General features: G+C 38.9%; 1 pseudogene; it reads right to left on the bottom strand.

Annotated features, from left to right (window-relative positions):
- Positions 1–5668: 5668 nt before the first annotated feature.
- Positions 5669–7850, bottom strand: LOC140512387 (14-3-3 protein zeta/delta pseudogene; annotated as a pseudogene).
- Between the last annotated feature and the right edge of the window lie 4497 nt (positions 7851–12347).

Here is a 12347-nt window from a genome sequence, read left to right as displayed (position 1 = left end):
CAAAGGTACAAATACTTGATATCTAAAGTCTCTAAAAAAATGACAGTGACATCTTCTCAAGGTAAGTAGATAGATAGATAGATCCATGTATAAATATGTATGTATGTATACACACACACGTTAGAAGCACCTGTTTATTTCTTCCACAGAGTAAATGCTGAAAACATTAGACCCACACACTCAAATTAACAGATGCTTAAAACAGTAATAAAACAATAATCTATCCTTTATATTGTTGTGTTTCTCCTTCCTTCCTGAAGAAGACCGCCATGAAGATAATGACATGACTTCCAGGTGCCTTTGATCTGAGTGAGGGAGGCCTGTGCAAGGTCACCAACCTCACTTTCTTCTCCTGAGCCACCTAGGTCCAGTAGCCTGACAGTCATCAGGACAATTGGAGATAGCAAATTGGAGATGCAATATGAGACTCTGCCCCTATCAGGGTGAGATCTTATCAGATGCACCCTTCATTGAATAGGCTTCTTTAAGTAGTTACTCAAGAAGTGGCCTCTTTAATAATAAAAAAAATCAATCTGCAAGGGGAAGTTGTTGTCCTTACTCTGAGCTACCTGTGCCCCAAAAAATAACCATTAAGTGGTGCTTGGGTAGGTATCAGTGCTTGGCCAGTCAGTGGGAGCCAGAGTGAATTGGGTTTAAGGCATGGTCTTCAAGAAAGTAATCTAACCAGTGAACCGCAAGATATTTATGTAGGTTTTAGTCAAAAGAGAGGAGGCAAGGGGAGGGCAGGGGAGGGGAGGAGAGAATAGGGCAGGAATTCTTTGTCCAGATCCCTTTTTGATCAGTGTGGTCTATGTGGTCTCAAAGAGGGAAAAAAACGTTCCAGTACCAGGCAGAAAAATCAAACATTTTCATAAATAACATTCATATATAGTTTTAAGATTTTCAGAGAGCTGTTCATTCATTATCTCCTGTGGAGCTCACAAAAGATCTTGTGAAATAGAATATCCCCATTAGGCATATGAGGAAACTGAAGCTCAGAAAATTTCTGTGATTGATTTGTAGTTGAAGCTACTAAACTAGAGAGATATGAGCAGCAAATTAGTGTCTTTAGTGGGGTGTGAGCATCTGTTCCATTCATGGCTGCCAGCTATGAATTTGGTGGATTCTGACTCCAAAGAAGTTGCTGGACTTGGCTCATTTCACTGACTCATTATGCCCCTACTCAGGGGTAGAACTCTGAGGACAATTTCCAAACCAAAGATTATAAATACCTCATGTCTAAAGTCTTTCAAAAAAAATGACAGAGTGCCATATTCTCAAGGTAAATACATGTATTGATCTATATTATAGATCAATATATAATATATATTTCATTTATATATATGTACATATATATATGCACACATACATATGAGGTACACATTTATTTCTTCCATAGAGTAAATTCTTAAAACATGAGGCTCACACACTCACATTAAGAAATGCTTAAAACATTAACCAAACAATAATCCATCCCATATATTATAATCTCCCTGAAGGTAGCAGCAGTACTTTGGGATATTTCACTTTCCCCTCAACCCTGCATTGGCCTAGCAACTCACAAGATATTGCTCTCCAGTCTAATCAGGCATAGCCTCTACTTCTATCAGTTTCAGAGTGATCCTTCCCAGTGGACACATCTTCCACAACAGGAAATAGCTTATGGATGTACCTCATAAGATGCAGATTGTATCCACTCAGGAACTCAGGAAATCTTGAGCACATGAGTGAGTTACCAAGGTTGGAAATGTCCATTTCTTAGGATCACTGGTTGCTAAGTACTAATGTATGATCAGGAAAGAAACTACAAAGAGAAAGGACAGGCAGGGACTTCAGGGCCAATCTTGGGATTACCAAAGTAATCTCATGTTTTTGCTGAACTGTGCTTGAACTGAGAGCTGCCATTGCTATTAGTGGGAGTGGAATGGAGGTGAACCCTGCCATCCCCTCTCCCCTCTTCCCCCCCTCACACATAGGCACCAATGTACTGGAAACTGAAATGAGATTTCATAGAAGGAATTCATTCAGAGTATAGAATCTTCTTCCTTAATCTTTTTATCATCTTCTCAGTTGACAAATCCTCCTGCCTCTGAGGCCAATTAGCCTTGACACAATATTCAGCTACAAGGACCAGAGGATGAAGCAGGAGCTGCTATGTTGCACATGTCCTTGGGCAAGGGGTCAGAGTGCCTGTACCATTGCAAAGGGTCAGTGAAGGTAATATCCAGACACCATGGCACACCCACATTACTTTGGTAAGGAAACAGTAAGAGAGTATCTAGCTACTCTTGAAGAGTTCAAATTATTTAGTCAGAGAAACTACATCCCAGAATGTAAAAAAGCACTGGAGAGAATGATTGCTAAACTACGATCAGTAATGTCTGAAGGACTATGGATGACAGTAGAAATAAAGGAAAGTGCGCATTTTTTTAAACATGGGAATACAATCAGCTAACTAGATCAATGAGCTTGACTTCACTTTCTGGCAAGATTCTAGGACGTATTCTTAAAGAGATGGTTAGTATATATCTAAAAATGGCAGTAGTGATCATAGAGTCAAGTCAAATTAATACCAGGAATGAGATTTCTGAAATGGAAAATACACAAAGAAATGGGAGACAAATGAAACTGGTGGGTAGATTACAAAGACAGAAAATATGAAAAGATGTGCCAAAACTTCCATAACAAATTTTGTTCAATCCATGACAAAAGAACTGCCACATTAGCACTCGCATCACAGCCACCAGTGGGCTGCACGAAGAAGTAGAAAATACACTAAAGAAAACAAAAATGGAAGTAGCAACTGGGTCAAAACAACTCTATCCAGAAGAGATTCATTCTGAGGGGGAAACAATGTTAAGAGCATCAAAGAGACTGATTCTCAAAACATCTGAAAAAAGAGGGAGAATAGACCTTATTGTCATCCCCTAGTCAAAAATAAATCATTTGTGTTGTTTTTGGACTGAAAGTACCTTTCCCTACCCCAATCTTTATCCATGGGGTGAAATTTCAAGAAAAATATAAGCTACAGGAAGGTAGTAGCCATTTTTTTGTTGGTGCTTGACACATTCAATTAATCAATCATTAATCGATCAACAAGCATTTATTAAGTGCATATTAATGTGCCAGTCATTTAGCTAGGGTATAGGGGAAAAGATAAAAAATAAAAAAAATATACACATATTAAATATATAGGCACACTTTCTTTTACTGAATTTCACAAGCATTTGAGTTTTGATTTTGTTTTTTGTTCTGTTTGGTTTTTACCAAATTGAAGGTTTATGGCAAACCTGTGTTGAGCAAGTTTATCAGCACCATTTTCTGAACAACGTGCTCACAGCATGTGTCTATATCTATATTTTAGTAATTCTCACAATATTTCAAATTTTTCACTATTATACCTATTGTGGTCATTTGGATTAGCAGTCTTTGATTTTACTATTGTACATGTTTTGGGGCACCACAAACTCCTCCCATAGAAGATGGCAGACATGATCAACAGATGTTGTATGTGTTCTTATTGCTCCACCAAGTAGCTGCCCTTGTGTGAGGGGCAACATTATTAAAATTAGGCCAATTAAAGACCCTCACAGCGGCTTCCAAGTGTTCTAGTGAAAGGAAGAACCAATTGATACAACAAACGTCATCGTTGTCTTATTTTAAGAAATGGCTACATCCTCCCTGATCCATCAGCAGCCATCAACGCTGAGGCAAGACCATCCACCACTAAAAAGGCTGCGATTCACTGAAGACACAGGTGATGGTTAGCATTTTTTTAAGCAATAAAGTACTTTTAAATTAAGGTATATATATATATACATATATATTTAGACATAATATTATTACACACCTAATAGACTACAGTATAGTGTAAACAAAACTTTTATATGCCCTGGGAAACCAAAAAATCCATGTGACACTTTTTTGCAATATTTGCTTTATTGCAGTGGTTTTGAACTGAACTGGCAACATCTCCAAGGTAGGCCTGTTTGCAAAATAAATCTAAGGTCATGAAATAGAATGTGAGGATGGGTTAACAGTCAGGGAAACAGGATGAGCTTCGTTTAAGAAGTTTCTGAGCTGGGCTTTGAAGGACATCAGAGATTCTAAAAGGTGAAGCTGAGGAGGATATGTGCTGCAGTAAGAAAAACCAGCATGCGAAAAAGCATCACGTGAAGAAAAAAAGGATGACCGTTTGGCTGGACCATAGATTGCATGAAACGGAAGGATGTCAAAGGCTGAAAAAGGAAGGCTGGACCAGGTTGTGAAGGGCTTTAAATAAAAACAGAAAAATTTATATGTGATCCTAGAGGTAATAGGGAGCCACTGTAATTTATTGAGTGGAGGAGTAATGGTCAAACGTGCTGTAGGAGTATCACTTTGGCATCTCCGTAAAGGGCAGATTGGGGAGAGGAGAGATTTGAGGAAGGGAAAGCAAATAGGAGGTCATTGCACGGTTCAGGAATACAGTGCTGAGAGCCTGAACTAGAAGTGAGAGGAAGGAAAAGGGAATTGTGAAGACCCTGCAGGTGACACGACACATTGTAGGTATTTAATACACCTTTGTTGAATTGAATTAAATCAGATTATCTCACCTGGTAGCAATAACTTCACAGAGTCTCCTTTGGAAACTGCTGTGCGAAATCAAGTCCTGAGAAATGAGTCTCAATTTGTAACTTTTAGAAGCATTGTATAACTTATGTCTTTTTTTTCCATTCATAAAACTTTTATTCCACTTACAGCAACTTAATACACATGTTCTTAACAATTATGTTTGGATTGTTCATGAAAATTTCATAAGACATTAAACAAAGCTAGCCATCATCTCAAGTTATTTCCCTGTTAGCTATTTTTACAGCACATGCATGTTAGGCAAGAATTAAAAAAAAATCACAAAAGCAAGAAACCTAAAAAAAGTTAAATACATGAGGTTTTTGTTCTACCACTGTGCTTGATATACAGTGATTTTATGAATATCAAGCAATTCATTTTTACTGTAGCTTTACTTGTACATTTGTTCTTAGGTTGCCTAAACCATTTTACATACAAATAAAATGAGTGTAGCAAAAATACGAAAGCGAACAGCACGTAACTTTACAAATAATGGATTGTGAACTGTTTTCTGCCCTTCTCCAGAGTAAATTGACTGGGTTAAAACTTTGTCTTAAGGGACACTTTTGCAACTGCAGTCATCAAGGTGTACATGTTGAGATTGTGTATTCCACAGACACATGGGGAATGACATGCAATATCTATGGGACATCTGTTTCTACCACAGCCATGAGTGCTCCAACCCTAAAGTACCCACAATAACTACACCTGTGGCTGGAACCAATTATCCCTTTATCCCCCCACCATGACAGACCAATATGTAGGCAGTTTTCTTTGCTTAGACATGGCAAGTGTTTTAACACTGGCCTTGTGAAATCACAATGTGTATGCCAAACATGTAAAATGTGTATAAAAATTCCATATCCCCATATTGGCCACCTCAGATGAAAACAGATCACTCCCCAAATGTTAACCGCTTCTACTCACCTAATATTAAACATAAAAACCACATGGGAAATATAGAAATCCAAATAGAAGTAACATAAACCCGTCATAAATCATAAACAAAAACTATTTGTGGGACAGCGTGGACAACAAATGGTCTAATGTGTCAATTTTAAAACGAGGCAGACAACAGTCGGAAGGCTGGTTCATTCTCCCCTCCTTCTCCTGCTTCAGCTTCATCTCCTTGGGTGTCCGATGTCCACAATGTCAAGTTGAGTCTCAGCAATTACATTATTAGTGTGCTGTCTTTGCATGATTCTTCGCTTAATGTATCAAGTTCATCAACGGCTTCATCCAAAGCTGCCTTTGCAAGGGAGCAGGCTTTCTCTGGAGAGTCCAGGGTCTCCTAATAGAACACAGAGAAGTTCAACACCAGACCCAATCTCACAGGATGCGTTGGTTGCATCTCCATTTTGCTGATTTCAAAGGCTTCTTGATAGGATTGTTGTGATTGATCCACTATTTCTTTCTTGTCATCACCAGCAGCAACCTCAGCCAAATAAAGGTAGTGTTCTCCTTTCATTTTCAGATAGAAAACTTTGCTTTCTGCTTGTGAAGCATTAGGAACCAAGAACTTTTCCAATAGAGACAGTACATCATTGCAGATATCTCTTAGTTTGATCTCAGTTTTCTCTCTGTATTCTCAGGTCATCTGCTCTTTTTTCTCAGCACCTTCCATCTTTTGCTCAATACTTGAAACAACCCTCCAAGACGACCTTCGGGCCCCTATGACATTTTTGTAAGCAACAGAGAGAAGATTCCTCTCCTCATTGGATAATTCAGCTCCTTGCTCAGTTACAGACTTCACGCAGGCTGCTCAGCCAATTTGGCCTTCAGCACCAGCTCATTTTTATCCGTGACTGAATGTTCTGTGCCCGGAGTGAGGAGCGGCGGACAGACAGACACGGGGTTCAGCAGTCTTGGGGTGGTGAAAGTGGCCAACTCATGTCTTATGAAGTTACCAAGATAGCAAGATGGACCTGGACTCAGGAAGACATGAGTTCAAGTCTAGCTTCACACACTTACTAGCTTTAATCTCTTTTTACCTCAGTTTCCTCAACTATAAAATGGAGATGAGAATATCATCTACCTCCCTAAGGTTGCTGTGAGGATCAAATGAATAAACGCTCATTCCAGCCATCTGTTCTCACTCTAGATTGTCATAGTCAGGAATAGGAAATGGGCCAAGAAGTATTCAAAGGAAAGGCAGGTCCTGGTTATATACATGATACATACTTGTAAGTCATCTGAAAACATTCTACTGTTCTATTCTCTTCTCACCCCCATCCCTACCATCAAACGTCCAGAACCTTGGAGAAAGGTCTCCATTACCCTGGATGGATCTTCTGCAGAAGAACCAGTAATCCTCAGACAATGAGAATGCTTGGATGGTTGTGTCTTCCCCAGACTTAAGGGAAGACCTATTTTGATGAAATTACAAATCCTTTGATGTGTCGAAGAAAGCTTAATAATAACTGAGGGATAAGCTTTTAGAGGTCATAAAAGTCAATGATACATATTCAGGACTTGGTCATGGAAAAATATTTCCATCTGAATCTAGTCTGGTAACTGTTAGCCATGAAGCCAGTGGCTATAGAACATACATACACCTACCCCTGACATGTAGCACCTTCATGCTGCATATTTGAAAGTTTCCTTTGAGTGGAACTCTGGGAACTTAAAAATGATTGTCAAAAACCAAATCCTTGAACCCATTTTAAAAGCCTCCACTCCTACTGTGAGCTTTTTTGGGAAGTATTCTTATTGGCCATATTTTTCCTGTGACCTTGGTTGGATAGCTGTCTTATTCTCAGAGTAGCTATTAGCTTTCTTGAGTAGCCCAGCCCTTCTTGTGAACATTTTATTCTTTATAATCTCTGTAACTGCTCTGTAAGTTAACATGAGGCGTTGTGTTGGTTGTCATCATTGTGTGCCTGTGTGTGTGTGTGTGTGTGTGTGGGTGGGAGGGTAGCTTTTAAAATGTCATATAGCACCTACAAAGTCAAAGGCCCACTGGGACCCAGGTTTGATTTATCACAAGATTCTACTCTGCTATGATAAGATCACTTGATACATGCCTGTAGTTAACTGCAAAGTCAACTCAACTGTGGGATCACTAGTTCAATATGGTCATATCATGACACCAGAAAAAGAAAAATAACTATCTGGTAAAAGGACCTTATAATTCAAAGAACTGAGAGGTGGAGCAGACCTGCAGAGATAGTCTTGACACCTCCACGTATTGACAAACCCTCCTTATCTTCATTCTTGTGGATGAACTTTTTATCACCCATCTTTGTACCTTTGCATAAAGAGCTCTCCCCTTTTCTTGGAATGCTCTCCTTCACCTCTGCCTCTGAGAATCTCTGGCTTCCTTGAAGATTCAGGTCACAAATTACATTCTTGAAGACGCCTTTCCTGGTCCCTCCTGCTACTAGTGCCTTTCCTCTAAGGTTATCTCCCATCTATTATGTACATATGTTATGGAATCTAGTTCTATAGATGTTTTTCCTTTACTAGAATATATTCTCATTGAGGGAAGGGACAGTTTTTGCCTCTTTTTTTGGTATCACTGCCCAAGAATATCTGACATATATGTAAGTGTCTAACAAATTCTTGCTAATGGATTGTCTGTACCCAGAACTCCCACACAATGGGGTCACTCAAAGCCAGTCACTTCATTTTTCTAGTCTCAGTTTCCATGCGATGTCTGCAGTAAAAACCTTGCAAGAACTTTATTGAGTTTTCACATTCTTTTGTTACCTCCCAGTTATTTTGAAGGCAGCTTTTCTCAGTTTTTAAAAATTAATTCAGTATACATTTATTAAGAGCCTATTAGGTTAGGTGCCAGTTAGGGTGCTAGGGGCTGGGGATTTCTTTGAAATCTATGATTTCTTCAGTATGAGAAACTTTCAATGAGAAATTCTATTGAAATTTTTGTAAAAATTTGCAATAATTCCAATTCTTTGCAATTTTTGTAAATTGTAAGTTATTTCAGTTTTTGTAAAATGACCAAGTTCACAGATGCCAGATTAAGCAGCAATGATTTTAGTCCAACCCCTTCATTTTACAAATAAAAAAATACATCCAGAAAAGAGAAATGACTTAAAATATCAGAGCTCTAGATCTCAGAAGGATCTCAGAGAACACTTAAACCTCCTCCTCCCTATTTTATGAACAAGTAAACTGAGGACCAGTTTGAATCAATTAATTTACCCAAAGTAACAAAGGGTATGGTTTTTGCCTCCCTGGCATATCCAGCATTCTTTCTGTCTCCTCTAAAGTTAAATAGTGGCCAAGTAGAAGAATGGGAATGAGACTTCCAAGGCAATACTCACTTTTTACCTCTCCAGGGCTGACTGTTGGTAATTAAGGTTTGAAGCAATGGGGATTACTTGGCAGGTGGCAAGAAGCAAGCCTGCGAACATGGGGAAAATGACCTATAATTAGGGCTCATATATCTATGGCATTCTAAGGTTTACAACGTGCTATAGGTAGTTGATCTCAATTGATCTTCACACTGGACCTTTGAGATAGGTGCTTCAGCGATCATCTCCCAGCCTCAAGTCTCAGCCCATTCCAGTCTCTCCTCCACTCAGCTAGCAACGTGATATTCTTAATTACAGGTCTGATCATATCACTGTCAGCACCCACTCCCCCATTCAATAAACTCCAGTGTCTCCAAATTACCTCCAGGATCAAATGTAAAATTCCCTGGTTTTGAAAGCCCTGCCTGGCCCCTTCCTGCCTTTACAGACTTCTTTGTATCTTTCGGTCTTTCATCTATTCAATGATCCAGGGACTCTGGCCTCCTTATTGTTCATCTCCTAACTCCAAGCATTTTCATTGACTGAACCTCCGCATCTCCACTTCCTGAACACCCCAGTCTCCTCCATGTTGGAGCTAAAATCTTATGTTCTGCAAGAAGTCTTTCCATAACATTATTCCCTTCCCACTTCTGATAACTTAAATTTAACCATACGCACATATACTACGCAGATATAGATGTATAACTATTGTTACAGTTATAGCTAACTAAACCTACCATATTATTTTTTACATATATACATGATACACACATGTGTGTATATGTGTATATAAAATCTATCAGGTTATTAAATAGGTGTTTGCATGTCGTTTCTCCTATCAGACTGGGAACTTCTTGACCTTAAGGGCTATTTTCTAGTTTTTTTGTGTCCCCAGTGATTAACATAATACTTCTCACTTAGTAATTTCTTAATAAGGTTTATTATTGTGGTTTTTAGGAACCTGAGGCCCTTAGAATTTCACATGGGTTATAAGAGTTATGCAGCTAAGACAGAGTAGAGCTACATGGGATTCACCTTCTACTCCATCAGACCTGACTACTATTAGTTCAGGTAGGAAGGTTTCAGGGGCAACTATTGGAAGGTGGCAAGAAGGCAGCTCTAGAAATGGAGAAGCCTAGAGTAATGGCCTGTATTTAGAGAGAGAGGCAGCATCATAGATAAAAGAATGGACTTGGTGTTAATTTTTCCTCAGACTAGCTGGGAGATTCAGGCTCAGTTTTCTTAGATGTAAAATGGGAGTGATAATAACACCTATATCCTATAAGTCTCAGAAAAGGATCAAAGGAGTGGATATGTGGAAGAAGTCTTGGGGAGAACCTGGGGTAGGAAAGAATTGGCTCTGGTATCCTGGTTTCAAGCCCTGTCTCTGGTACTAGTCTATCCAGAGACCTTGGGAATGTCACTTTCCCACTCTGGGTCTCAGCGTCTTCATATTTTTTTTAATTCAAGGTCGGGGGGGAGAGAGGATTAGATCTCTCAGGTACCTTCCTGCTCTACGTCTATACACCTTTGTGAAGCACTGAAAATATCACTATATAAATACCAGCTATTGTTAAGATACAAATCACTTTACACCCATAATTCCGTTTGCTCTTCCCAATATAGGTATGACCATTTTTCAGATGAAGAAACTGAAGCCTATGAATGTATCCTAGTGAACTAATCAGTGTAGGTGAAGGCAACCTTAGCCATCTAATCCAACCTCCTTATTTTACAAATGAGAGAACTAAGGCTGGCAGAATTTGTGTGATTTGTCCCCTATCCCCCAGCTAGTAATAAAATGTGATAGTAAGTGGCAGGGTCCTCCCTGAGACCCAGCTCTTGGGTCTCCAAGTCCTGACCTCTTTTTTCTGTCCTATTCTTTCCTAAACTAGAAGAGAGAGTGTGAAATTGGGAAGTGGAGACTGAGATGAAATTCCCACTGCAGCAGACTCTCCTCTTGGAATCTATTCTTTCCCCCTCTGTCTCCCTTAACTCCAGGCCATTGAATCCTAGGGAACCCTAAGACACAGCTCTTTTACACATTGCCCCAGGGGGTCTCCCAGCTCCTTCCTGCCCAGTCATTCAGAGGTCATTTGAATCTGTTGGATGGATTTAAATCAGGTTAAAAATGACAGCAAAATCCAGATTGTTAATTTTTAGCAGGAAAAAATAAATTCATGATTTCTGTACCTTCATTGGGAATAGGAATATCTCCCTAAGAATTTTATTTATACTAGGCAATTTTTTTGAATTCCAGAGTCACATTGCAATTATCCTGCCTACAAATTACTACTGTTATTATTTTGAAACAAGTTATTTATAATGAATACTTTGCAAAATATGTCTGTAGCTGAAGACCCAATGCTTTCAAAATAATCTTGTTCTTTCTAGTTCTTTTAAAGTTCCCTAAATCTACATTTAAGTTTGCTCTCCACTAACTTCCTGGTAGTCCTTTTCGATTTTGTTTTCAATTCTTTAATGTCTCTATTTAAAAAAAGAGAGAGGCACAGAAAGGATAATGTTCATGTGGATTAATGTAATTAGTCAACTTTTGCTATCTCCTAGACTACTTGGAAGTCATCCAAAATGCCCTGTTTAAATATGGTAACCATGAGTGTGTAGACTCACTGAAAGATGCTTCCCAGGTTCTGATGTACAAGCCGGAACATAAGCAGTACCACTCTGTCATTTCAAGAGATTTTAGGTAAGTGACTTGGTTTGTTTGTGGAATGATAGGGATCAGGAAAAGGACTTCAACACTAAAGAAAGTGTTTATAGGCTGGGGAACTCTGTTAACTTTGCTGCCACATGCTCACTTTGTGGATTGCTGCAGTCAAGGGAGGTCAGCTGTGTACATAGAACAGGTGACTGTTCCTATGAGGTAAACCTCACTCACTCAAAATTATCTTCCTCACCGGCCTGTGTTCAAATGATCATCTTTTGAGTTTTTCCTTTAGGTTAAAACTACTGCTTGCAGAAGTTTATTTGCTTATGTTCCTTAAGAAAAGGACAACATATTCAAGGTGTTTAACATCGTTGAGTTGGATTAATTTGTTGGACATTTATTTATTTTTAAAATATTTATTGATATTTTTTCTCTCATCTTCATTGTATCCTTTGTGACTGCTTCAGTGCTTTATTTGGGTAAGAATCCTTCACCAAGCCATAGCTGTGAAAGGCATCTGATTTTGGATCTTTTCCAATTTTCTTTTTTGCGGTGTGGTCTTTAATATTCAGGTCATATATCTAACAGTGGACATTAAGGCACCAAAACAATTACATAATGATAGGATGATACCAGCCCCTGAACAGTTGTCATGTTCCTCTAGTTGCTGCTCCTACTCCCGGTGGTCTCTTTAAAAAGTGAGTCAAGGGATGGCCCTTTTAATATTAATAATAATAATCAAACTGGAAAGGGAAGACCCTCAGTGTTGCTGGCCAAAAGAGAATCAGTTACTATTTACATTCACTCTGAGCCAG

This window comes from Notamacropus eugenii, chromosome 6 (assembly GCF_028372415.1).
Source record: "Notamacropus eugenii isolate mMacEug1 chromosome 6, mMacEug1.pri_v2, whole genome shotgun sequence".
NCBI classification, from domain to species: domain Eukaryota; kingdom Metazoa; phylum Chordata; class Mammalia; order Diprotodontia; family Macropodidae; genus Notamacropus; species Notamacropus eugenii.
Note: the sequence above shows the minus strand (reverse complement) of the source record. Positions and strands in the feature narration are given on the sequence as shown.